Consider the following 12,570-nt stretch of genomic DNA (forward strand, 5'->3'; position numbering starts at 1 on the left):
CTGTCATTCGTTGTGAATCCATTGGATTATTAAGTATCGCACTTGATAATAGTTGTGAGGGTTTAATCTCGTGAATTGATGTAACTGCTGAATTAGTTACTAATCCCGTTTGTGTGTGCATTGTTATTTAAATTAGGTTAGCAGGCTAATCAGTAAAGCTTATACTCTGCTCATAAATCTGCAATGTGAGTCATTCTCTTTTTTATCAACTATTTTACAAAACTCCAAGTTATTTTCAAAGTTATAATTACAGGGATTAAGTCTTTGTAATCACCAAGTTACAGCCGGTATGTGGGGTTTTGTATACATTACTTGATAATCTTCAACATTGGGGCAGCCAATGGGTGATATGACCATAATCACAGACACCACTGGACAGGTGGGCCAGTGGGTCGAGTGGTAAAGTACCGTGGGTAGTTAGTTTGATAATCAGACACATTGTAATCGCTCTTAATACTGTGAATTATAACTAATGTGTCATTTTAGTAAAATGAATGATTCACTCAGTATTTCCCCGCTGACAAAACCTTTTTCAAACATGTTTCAGGTGATATGATGTGAGCAAAGAAAGAAAAGTGCCGTGAAGCACTCCCAGCTTAGAAAAGTGGCTCAGTATAAATAAATAAAAGAAACATGTTTTGAAAATAAATGATTTCCCGGAGAAATCATATTATTGTAAATTATGGGATTTTATCCCTCAGTTATAAAACGAGCAGTTTAAATTATTGAAGGATCCTGTTTTAAAAAAAAAGACTTCCGCTGTCGCCTAAATTAAATACCGCAGGATTTCTGTCCCACGGCTCCTGAAACGGGTAAAACCGGGTCGGGGGCCATGACACTCGAAGATATCGAAAAATATGTTTAATCCCATTCCAGTGCCTTTTAGTAGGAGCTGAACTAAATCTTGCCAACAAGTTCACTGCAAAAGAGATGTCAGGTCTCGTACAATTCGTAAGATACATAAGTGCTCCAATTGCACTGAGGTATGGTACTTCTGGACCGAGAACTTCTTCGTTGTCCTCACAAGGACGAAATGGATCATTTTCGACATTAAGTGACCTAACGACCATTGGAGTGCTTAAAGGATTTGCCTTGTCCATATTGAAACGTTTCAACAGCTTTTCAGTATAATTCGTTTGATGCACAAGTATGCCATTGCTCATATGTTCAATTTGTAAACCAAGACAATATTTGGTTTTTCCAAGGTCTTTCATTACAAATTCTTTCTTTAAAAGAATAATTGCTTCATGAATTTCTTTTTGCGTCCCAATTATATTTAGGTCATCAACATATACAGCTATGATCACATATCCTGATGTTGTCTTCTTAATAAAGACACATGGACAGATAAGATTATTTGTATAACCTTTACTTGTCAAATAGTCGCTCAAACGATTGTACCACATCCTTCCAGATTGTTTCAACCCATATAAAGATCTTTGTAATTTGATCGAATACATTTCTTTGGGTTTTGAACTTAACGCTTCAGGAAGTTTAAATCCTTCAGGAACTTTCATATAGATGTCACTATCAAGTGATCCATATAAGTAAGCTGTAACAACATCCATAAGACGCATTTCTAACCTTTTAGAAACTTTTAAGCTGATTAAGTATCTAAAGGTTATTGCATCCATAACGGGAGAATATGTTTCTTCATAGTCAATCCCTGGCCTTTGTGAAAAACCTTGAGCTACAAGTCTCGCTTTATATCTTGTAACCTCATTTTTCTCATTTCGTTTTCGTATGAAAACCCATTTGTACCCTACAGGCTTTACAGCCTTAGGTGTAACAACAATAGACCCAAAAACCTTTCGTTTGTTGAGTGAATCTAATTCAGCTTGCATAGCGCCTTTCCATTTATCCCAGTCATATCTATTTTGACAATCATTGACAGATTTTGGTTCAGGATCATCATCTCCACCCATGATGTCACTCGCTATAGAATAAGAAAATATCTCATCAATATTTTCCATTTCATATCGGTTCCATATGATATGTGTATGACCATAGTTGATTGATATCTCTTTGTTAGTATCATCAACATCTTTCTCATGAGAGGTTTCGGTATTTACTGTTTTATCAAGATCATTCTCTTTGTGGTCAATTTCTTTTACAAGTGCTTTTCTTTTTCGTGGATTCTCATCCTTTGAACCGATTGGTCTTCCACGTTTTAAATGTTTTTGAGATTCATGAGCTATCTTATTATCTATTGCCTTACTTGGGATCTCAACTCGAGCTGGAGCATTAGTAGCTGGTATATGAGATTTAGTAACTCTATTTGTATCAGTAAAAGCATCAGGGAATTGATTTGCAAAGTTTTGCAAGTGTATTATCTTTTGAACCTCTGTCTCACATTGTTTTGTTCTTGGATCAAGATGAGACAATGAAGGCACACACCATGAGACATTATTTTCTCGTTTTTTATTTTCTCCCCATAATGCTGGGAACATTGCCTCGTTAAAACGATAGTCATCAAAACAGGCTTTAAATACGTCACCTGTTAAAGGTTCAAGATATCGTATGATGGAGGCTGTTTCATATCCAACATATATTCCCAACCTTCTTTGAGGTCCCATTTTTGTGCGTTGTGGTGGTGCAATTGGAACATAAACTGCACACCCAAAAATTTTAAGGTGGGAAATGTCTGGCTCATTGCCAGAAATGAGTTGTAATGGAGAGTACTTATGATTGCACTTGGTCTCACACGAATCAGTGATTCAGCATGTAAAATTGCATGACCCCAAACTGACACAGGAAGTTTTGTTCTCATTATTAATGGTCTAGCGATTAGCTGTAAACGTTTGATCAATGATTTAGCTAAGCCATTTTGTGTGTGTACATGAGCAACAGGGTGTTCGACAACAATTCCCACAGACATGCAATAATCATTAAAAGCATGTGATGTAAATTCACCAGCATTATCAAGTCTCACCCTTTTAACAGTGTAATCAGGGAAATGTGCTCGTAGTTTGATAATTTGAGCAAGAAATTTTGCAAAGGCAATATTGCGAGTTGATAATAAAGAGACATGAGACCATCTGCTGGATGCGTCTATCAAGACCACGAAATATCTAAACGGTCCACATGGTGGATGAATTGGTCCACATATATCACCTTGAATTCTTTCAAGAAACATTGGTGATTCCTTATCAACTTTTAAGGATGAAGGCCTTGTAATTAGTTTTCCAAGTGAACAAGAGGTACATAGAGGCATTTTATCTGATTGGGGGATCTTTTGATATTTCAGTGGATGACCATGTGTGTTTTCAATAATTCTTTTCATCATTGTATATCCTGGATGACCTAGTCTGTCATGCCATAAGTTAAATGTCTCAGGATCACAAGAACTTTCCTTTACTGCCATATGTGCTTGAGGCACATTAATGTGTGTATAATGCAAACCACAGTGGAGCATTGGCAGTTTTTCCAATATATGGTCTTTGATCATGATGTGTAAATATTTCTTATTATCAACAGTCCTTGACTGAGTATCATATCCGTTATGATATATGTTTTTGAAACTCAACAAGTTTCTTGTTGATTTTGGGGAAAATAAAGCGTTCTCTATTAAGAGCTTTGTACCATTTGGTAATATTAAATTAGCTTTTCCCACTCCTTCTATCAAGTTTGCAGGACCTGACATTGTATCAACGGTTCCTTTTGTTGGTTTCAACTCATAAAAATATTGCTTAGATTTAAGTATAGTGTGTGTGGCTCCACTATCCGCTATACATATATCTGCATCATTTGTCTGCTCTTGTGCTCCAGTGGTATTCATTTTAATCTTGAAAATATAAAGAGAAATAATAATAAGTGTATAACGAAGACATTGTGAATTATTTTATAATAAGAAGTTTATTTATTAGTTGAAAACGTTACATGAAAAGAAAGACTACTGAAACATAATAAAGATACATATAATAAAGGAAATTATAAATTGTTGCATATAATTATTATGGTTTAGCAACATTCGTTTCAGAGTTCCATGTTATTGTTAAAGTCGGCGACATTCATTTCGACGTTGATATTATTAAAATTATCCACGTGGTTCATCTCCTTTTGTTTTCTTTTGAGAGAGGCTTGGTAAAGTTCACATAAATGTGAAGGTGTACGACAAGCCTTTGACCAATGGTTTGTACTTCCACATCTGAAACAAGAAGTGCCATTGTTTTCGGACCTACCAGCTTCATTCCTTTTGTTATACTGGTTGGGATTGGTATTTTGTGGAGTGTGGTAATTGGGGGTTCTTTGATTTCGACCACGACCACGACCGCGACCACGTCCACGACCATGGGAATTGCCTCGGAAGTTCTTATTTCTTTTGAAGGAATAATTTCGACCATTACCTTTACCTAAATGGCCACGACCACGGCCTCGTCCCCATTTTCTTCCTGAGTCTTTAGTATCATCATTAATAACAGCATTTTCTTCTGGAATGGCTAATGATCCAGTGGGACGAGCTTGATGATTTTTCTTTAGTAGCTCATTGTTTTTCTCTGCTACGAGGAGAAATGAATTTAGATAAGAATATCTTTAAAACTTTTGCAACCGATATTGTTGTTGCAAGTTTATATTTGATGCATGAAATGTGGAGAAAGTTTTCTCCAACATATCTTCCTCCGTATTCATAACAAATACTAAGTTTTGTTATCCATTTACTGTGCGCTTTATAAGCTAAAAACATGAAGTTTTGGAAAATTTCAAAGAATATCAACTTTCAATCGAATGGCCATTCGATCGAATGGTCATCCGATCGAATGACTTTATTTATACTACAACGAAAAATTCAAAAGTTCAAACATTTTACAGTACACTTCCTCAATCGAATGACCAGCCGACCGAATGGTCATCCGTGTAAGTCCCGAAACCAAGATCACAATGATATCGCACAACTCGTAAGGTGGCGGAATCACACAAACAAGTTGTAACAGAAACAAAGAGATGAAGAAGAAGGATGATTGTCTATTCAATGATTAACAAATCTTGCATACAAAATGTTGTCTAATAGAAGATTCTCCAAAACCACCAACCATATACCTATTACATCATTTACTATTTATAGAAAGAGATTAGGGAGGGTGCTCCCTAAACACTAGGACCATCACTACCCAAATAAGCCCAAAACCCTTAATCAATCCAACACTCCTACTAAACCATCAACTCACTTATCCATAAACCTTTAAGGGCCTAACAATCTCCCCCTAGGTTTATTGGATAAGTAGATGCATCAGACACTTGGATCAAGAGGACCTGGTGGAGGATCAACAAAGAGATAATGTCTCAAGATGTTGGCAGCAGCACTTGTCCATGATTTAGCACACTCTTCATACTTTTCGTTAGTTCTGATTTGGTGACGAGTGAGAACCAAGATGTCTTCTTCATGAAAACTCATCAGGTCGTAAGAATTTGGGATCCTGATGGACTGTTCTTCAGTAACGATAATAGCTTCTGCCAAAACAGGATCACTCGTTTGCATGTGGGTGGAGGTGGTGTTAGGGGCAACGGTGGAGGTGGTGTTAAGGTTGGTTGCATGTGGGTGGTATTGAGGATTGAAAGGGGGCGATGGAGGTGGGATATTTGATGGCAGGTGGGTAGGTGGCGGGTGGTTGTTGTGGTGGTGGTAGGTGGGCGAGTGGCTACGGTGGTGGTTGGTTGATGTTGGTGGTGGTGGGATTTTAGGAGAAGGTTGAGTGTGTGTGTGACAAAAAAAGAGTGGTAGAGTGAGAGAGAGAGAGAGAGTGTTGTAGAAACTAATAATAACAATAATTTTTAAACTGTTTTGTTTTATTTTTTAAATTTTTTAGTAAAAAGACTAAAATACTATTGGGTGACCAGATGAAACAAGAAAATTTAACTAGGTTAGAGCCAAGGACGTAACATGCAACATTTTGAAGCATTAAGTACATAGTTTATTAATTTTTGCGCCGAAAGGCACCGCCTGAAAAAAAGTATTGACATAAAGGACAAAAGGTATAATCTACCCGTTAAATTTATATCAAGAAATAGATAAAAATCAACATTTCGCAACAACGGACTCGAAACTTTTTAAAATATCGTATCTTAAAAGTTATAAGAGAAAACAACATATATTTAAAAGTTTTACAATAATAAAATATAACAAAAAATAAGAAATTCAAAAAAGTCAGCCAACATTATAATTGTTATATATAAAGTCCTGTATTTATATTTTTAGAATTGCATTATTTGAATTTACTCCGAAAAGTTAAATGTAAATTCATATGATGTGTTATTGTAACTAGTGTTATTAAATCCGCGCGTTGCGCGGTGGGTGGGTATCAGTTCGTTTAATTACAGTACTCACATTCGTTATAGCAACCAATAGAGAAAAAAAATCATGATATGACTAAAAATATACCAACACAGCGGGAATTTGATCGGTATCGGTTTATTTTGTTACGTCACCTACACTAATTACAACAACCCATAGAGAAAAAAAATCTTGATATGATCAAAAAATACTGACACGTGAATTACATCGATAAAAAAACAAACGCAAGTTACATAAGACTATGGGGTATGGGGTATGGGGCGGGGGTTGGGTACAAACGCCCACGTCACCACCCCGGGTGAGCTTGGGTTTCGGCGTGGCCCCTTAGGCGGGGGTTTCAGCCCGAGCGTTGGGCGGGGCTACGGACATGACATGGCGGAACCTCATTGGCCAAGAGCACTAGCCCTTTGAAATTGGTTTTTTTTCCACGCCACCCCAGCCACGCCCCACCATACCCCTTTGAAATTGGCTTTCGGTCTTGGGTGCCACATACTCCACGTGTCGCACCATGCCCCCAACCCACGCCCCACCATACGCCACGGTCTAAGATATATAAAAGAACCACATAATACATGTAAAAAACCATAACACATGTAAAAAACCACTATTATCCACATATAAAGAAAGCTTAAAAGCAAATCTACTGTTCATTCACTTTATGTTTTACTGTTCATTCACTTTATGTTTTATTAGTATACAATTCACATACCATCGTTAAACGTCCAATTTTATGATAAATCTATGAAAAAAGTGCTTCACATATGTTAGGAACCTATGAGTTAGTATTGTTTTCTCTATTCATCTTTTGAGATTTGTACGAGAAATGCGAAGCGTACGAAGTGTAAGGAAGAATCTATTGATCTCACAAGATTAATGACTCAAAATTAGGTGGTGACATTTTGGTAAATATGAGGTTCAAACAACTAAAAAAACAAATGGAAAAGTGTATTCTGGTCTTTTCTCACTTGAATTCATACTCCTTTGATTTTCAAACAACTATAACTTTTTAATACGTTAATATTTTTTTTTAAAATTATACTGTATTAACAAGTTTCAGTCTCTTTCATTCGAGGAGTCTATTGCTATAGTTTTCTTAAAAAAAATTACAGGATTTTGAATACCTAGTACCCATTATGCGATTATGTGATTTTGAATACCTAGTACGTGACTACTTGATTTTGAATACTCATTACGTGATTACATGATTTCATTATAGTATTTTATGTGAAACCCCGCTAAGTTATTACGTGATTACGTAACAATAGATGACTATGTGTTATTACGTGACCACGTAATTTTGAATACCCATTTCATGATTACTTGATTTTATAATAGTAATTGTGTGAAACCCCACTGAGTGATTACGTAATTATGTGAAAACAAAACATGTAATACATAATATTTCATATGGAATACCTAATATTTCAGGTATAATCACGTATTAAGGATAACTTATATACGAAACATTAGCCAAAATCAACCTAAATTACATAATGTTGTATATTAGAGATTTAATCACGTAATAAAGCATAAATAATCAAGTTCTTATTATTGAATGTGTAATCACGTAATAAGCATAATTGTAATAACATTAGTTATAACAAATCTTATTAAATGTGTAATCACGTAACAAATTTATATTGAATGTGTAATCACATAATGATTTATGTTGAATGTGTAATTATGTAATGGGTATTCAAAAATCACGTAGTCGTGTACATGGTATTAAAAATAACATAATGGGTACTGGGTATTCAAAATCACGAAATCATGTAACAGATATTCAAAATCCTGTATTTTTTTTTAAAGAAAACTATAGCAATAGGCTGCTCGAATTAAAGAGAATGAAATGCTCATTAATACATTAATACGATGTATATTTAAAAAAATATTAACGCATGAAAAGTTTATAGCCGTTTGAAAATCAAGGGGGGAACTAGTTCACTTGAGAAAAGACAAAATTACCCTTCCTGCCAAAGACACTTGTCACTTCCTCCTTCTTATGTATGCTTGATGTGCTAAAAGTGGCCAAATAAAAACACACTAAAATTAACCCTAATCTAGACACTCTAAGCTTTAAATTTATAAACTTAGACTCGGTCTAAATCTAAACCACACAACCAGCAAGTGTACCGATCAATGCAGTATAGCTAAAGTAAGTCCGAGTATCGAACCACGCTACTCGCTAATTACGTTAACTAAACTCTATCTAGACCTAGACGGACACTGACACGACATTAACCATTTTTATATTAAGGAGGGGTTTTAAATATCCTAAGGGGCTGTATGACAACTTCTGAATGGTTAAGTGTTGAACCAGTAAGAGGTCTGATGTAACAACCCGACTTTCTGAGGGAAGTCAAAATACAAGTCAAAGTCAAAGGCAAAGTCAGGTTGTTATTCAGATCTGACATTCCTCGCTTAATTATTTCCTTGTACTCTCAACTCGATAATTGATATATTAATTAACGATATTTTAAACTATGTTCTACAACACATTTTATAACGCTTATTTACAACGCATACTATTTCACGAATTTTATCGCATCGCTTGTTAGTCTAAACGTCATCGCTATCGCATCGCAACTCGAAACGCAACTATTGGTATGTGTTCTGTGTGTTATTAAGTGTTTTACCTGTGCATGTTTGTATATGTTTTGGGATGTTATTCGCAACGCAATCGCAACTCTATCGCAGCGCAATCTCTTCGCAAACTCTAAACGCAAATTTACTTACTTGTATGCTTTTATGTGTTGTTATTTGTGTAACTATTGTTTAATACTATCGCATCGCTTACTCGCAACTCGCCTTAACGCAACGCAACGTAACGCTCAACGCACGAAACGAAAGTTGGAAAACTAACCCGCGCGAGCCAACCGATCGAACGACCATTCGATCGAATGGACATCCGACCGGATGACCATCCGATCGGATGGCCACCTGATCGAACGGCCGTCTGACCCACGTAACCCTACATCGCCTTTCTCTCTCTCACCTATAAATACCCCCTGTCACATCAACTATTCATTGATGTGACAGCTCCATCCAACCCACGCACTCTCAAGCTCTTTTCTCTCGATTTCTTACGATTCTTGTAAGTTTTCTTCCTAAATCTTGTACTTCCATCTTCATTACGCACTTTCTCATCATCATCTCCAACAAATCTTACATTTTCACCATGAAATCAACTGGTTTTGGGCTGTTCTAAGGTGACGTCACCTCGGGTTCTTATGAACACTGAAGTGTGACCTCATCTCACCAAGAACGGTTCGGATATAAAGGATTTCCACATGTTTTTACAATGATTTCAACAAGATCTAAACACTTTTCACTATTTTCAAACTTTTCTTCAATATCTTTCACTTTTTCACTCAAAACCGTTAGAATCTGGACTCGTTCAGGCTCTTTACTCACCCTCTAGTGGAGAACTGGTCTGAGAATGGATTCCTATCGAAGAGACGACCAATTCACGGGTTGAATATGAAACTCCGTCAAGAACAGTTGAGTCTGATCGAACGGGGTGATTCCCGTCCAATTGAACGAGTTGGACTTGATGTGATTTCCGTTGTTTAACACGCCATTAGGCCGTCTCCGTCAAACCGCAAACTTTCCAACTTAACTGATTTTATAAATCTTTCAAACAAACTGGTTGCTCGATCGAATAGCCATCCGATCGGACGACCATGCGATCGAATGACTATTCGACCAGGTTACTACCCTTTATAAGCCAAAAACATGAAGTTTTGGAAAATTTCGAAGAATATCAACTTTCAATCGAATGGCCATTCGATCGAATGGTCATCCGATCGAATGACTTTATTTATACTACAACGAAAAATTCAAAAGTTCAAACATTTTACAGTACACTTCCTCAATCGAATGACCAGCCGACCGAATGGTCATCCGTGTAAGTCCCGAAACCAAGATCACAATGATATCGCACAACTCGTAAGGTGGCGGAATCACATAAACAAGTTGTAACAGAAACAAAGAGATGAAGAAGAAGGATGATTGTCTATTCAATGATTAACAAATCTTGCATACAAAATGTTGTCTAATAGAAGATTCTCCAAAACCACCAACCATACACCTATTACATCATTTACTATTTATAGAAAGAGATTAGGGAGGGTGCTCCCTAAACCCTAGGACCATCACTACCCAAATAAGCCCAAAACCCTTAATCAATCCAACACTCCTACTAAACCATCAACTCACTTATCCATAAACCTTTAAGGGCCTAACAATCTCCCCCTAGGTTTATTGGATAAGTAGATGCATCAGACACTTGGATCAAGAGGACCTGGTGGAGGATCAACAAAGAGATAATGTCTCAAGATGTTGGCAGCAGCACTTGTCCATGATTTAGCACACTCTTCATACTTTTCGTTAGTTCTGATTTGGTGACGAGTGAGAACCAAGATGTCTTCTTCATGAAAACTCATCAGGTCGTAAGAATTTGGGATCCTGATGGACTGTTCTTCAGTAACGATAATAGCTTCTGCCAAAACAGGATCACTCGTTTGCATGTGCGTGGAGGTGGTGTTAGGGGCAACGGTGGAGGTGGTGTTAAGGTTGGTTGCATGTGGGTGGTATTGAGGATTGAAAGGGGGCGATGGAGGTGGGATATTTGATGGCAGGTGGGTAGGTGGCGGGTGGTTGTTGTGGTGGTGGTAGGTGGGCGAGTGGCTACGGTGGTGGTTGGTTGATGTTGGTGGTGGTGGGATTTTAGGAGAAGGTTGAGTGTGTGTGTGACAAAAAAAGAGTGGTAGAGTGAGAGAGAGAGAGAGAGAGAGAGTGTTGTAGAAACTAATAATAACAATAATTTTTAAACTGTTTTGTTTTATTTTTTAAATTTTTTAGTAAAAAGACTAAAATACTATTGGGTGACCAGATGAAACAAGAAAATTTAACTAGGTTAGAGCCAAGGACGTAACATGCAAGATTTTGAAGCATTAAGTACAAAGTTTATTAATTTTTGCGCCGAAAGGCACCGCCTGAAAAAAAGTATTGACATAAAGGACAAAAAGTATAATCTACCCGTTAAATTTATATCGAGAAATAGATAAAAATCAACATTTCGCAACAACGGACTCGAAACTTTTTAAAATATCGTATCTTAAAAGTTATAAGAGAAAACAACATATATTTAAAAGTTTTACAATAATAAAATATAACAAAAAATAAGAAAGTAAAAAAAGTCAGCCAACATTATAATTGTTATATATAAAGTCGTGTATTTATATTTTTAGAATTGCATTATTTGAATTTACTCCGAAAAGTTAAATGTAAATTCATATGATGTGTTATTGTAACTAGTGTTATTAAATCCGTGCGTTGCGCGGTGGGTGGGTATCAGTTCGTTTAATTACAGTACTCACATTCGTTATAGCAACCAATAGAGAAAAAAAATCATGATATGACTAATAATATACCAACACAGCGGGAATTTGATCGGTATCGGTTTATTTTGTTACGTCACCTACACTAATTACAGCAACCCATAGAGAAAAAAAATCTTGATATGATCAAAAAATACTGACACGTGAATTACATCGATAAAAAAACAAACGCAAGTTACATAAGACTATGGGGTATGGGGTATGGGGCGGGGGTTGGGTACAAACGCCCACGTCACCACCCCGGGTGAGCTTGGGTTTCGGCGTGGCCCCTTAGGCGGGGGTTTCAGCCCGAGCGTTGGGCGGGGCTACGGACATGACATGGCGGAACCTCGTTGGCCAAGAGCACTAGCCCTTTGAAATTGTTTTTTTTTTTCCATGCCACCCCAGCCACGCCCCACCATACCCCTTTGAAATTGGCTTTCGGTCTTGGGTGCCACATACTCCACGTGTCGCACCATGCCCCCAACCCACGCCCCACCATACGCCACGGTCTAAGATATATAAAAGAACCACATAATACATGTAAAAAACCATAACACATGTAAAAAACCACTAGTATCCACATATAAAGAAAGCTTAAAAGCAAATCTACTGTTCATTCACTTTATGTTTTACTGTTCATTCACTTTATGTTTTATTAGTATACAATTCACATACCATCGTTAAACGTCCAATTTTATGATAAATCTATGAAAAAAGTGCTTCACATATGTTAGGAACCTATGAGTTAGTATTGTTTTCTCTATTCATCTTTTGAGATTTGTACGAGAAATGCGAAGCGTACGAAGTGTAAGGAAGAATCTATTGATCTCGCAAGATTAATGACTCAAAATTAGGTGGTGACATTTTGGTAAATATGAGGTTCAAACAACTAAAAAA

This window comes from Helianthus annuus, chromosome 13, assembly GCF_002127325.2.
Source record: "Helianthus annuus cultivar XRQ/B chromosome 13, HanXRQr2.0-SUNRISE, whole genome shotgun sequence".
NCBI lineage: Eukaryota > Viridiplantae > Streptophyta > Magnoliopsida > Asterales > Asteraceae > Helianthus > Helianthus annuus.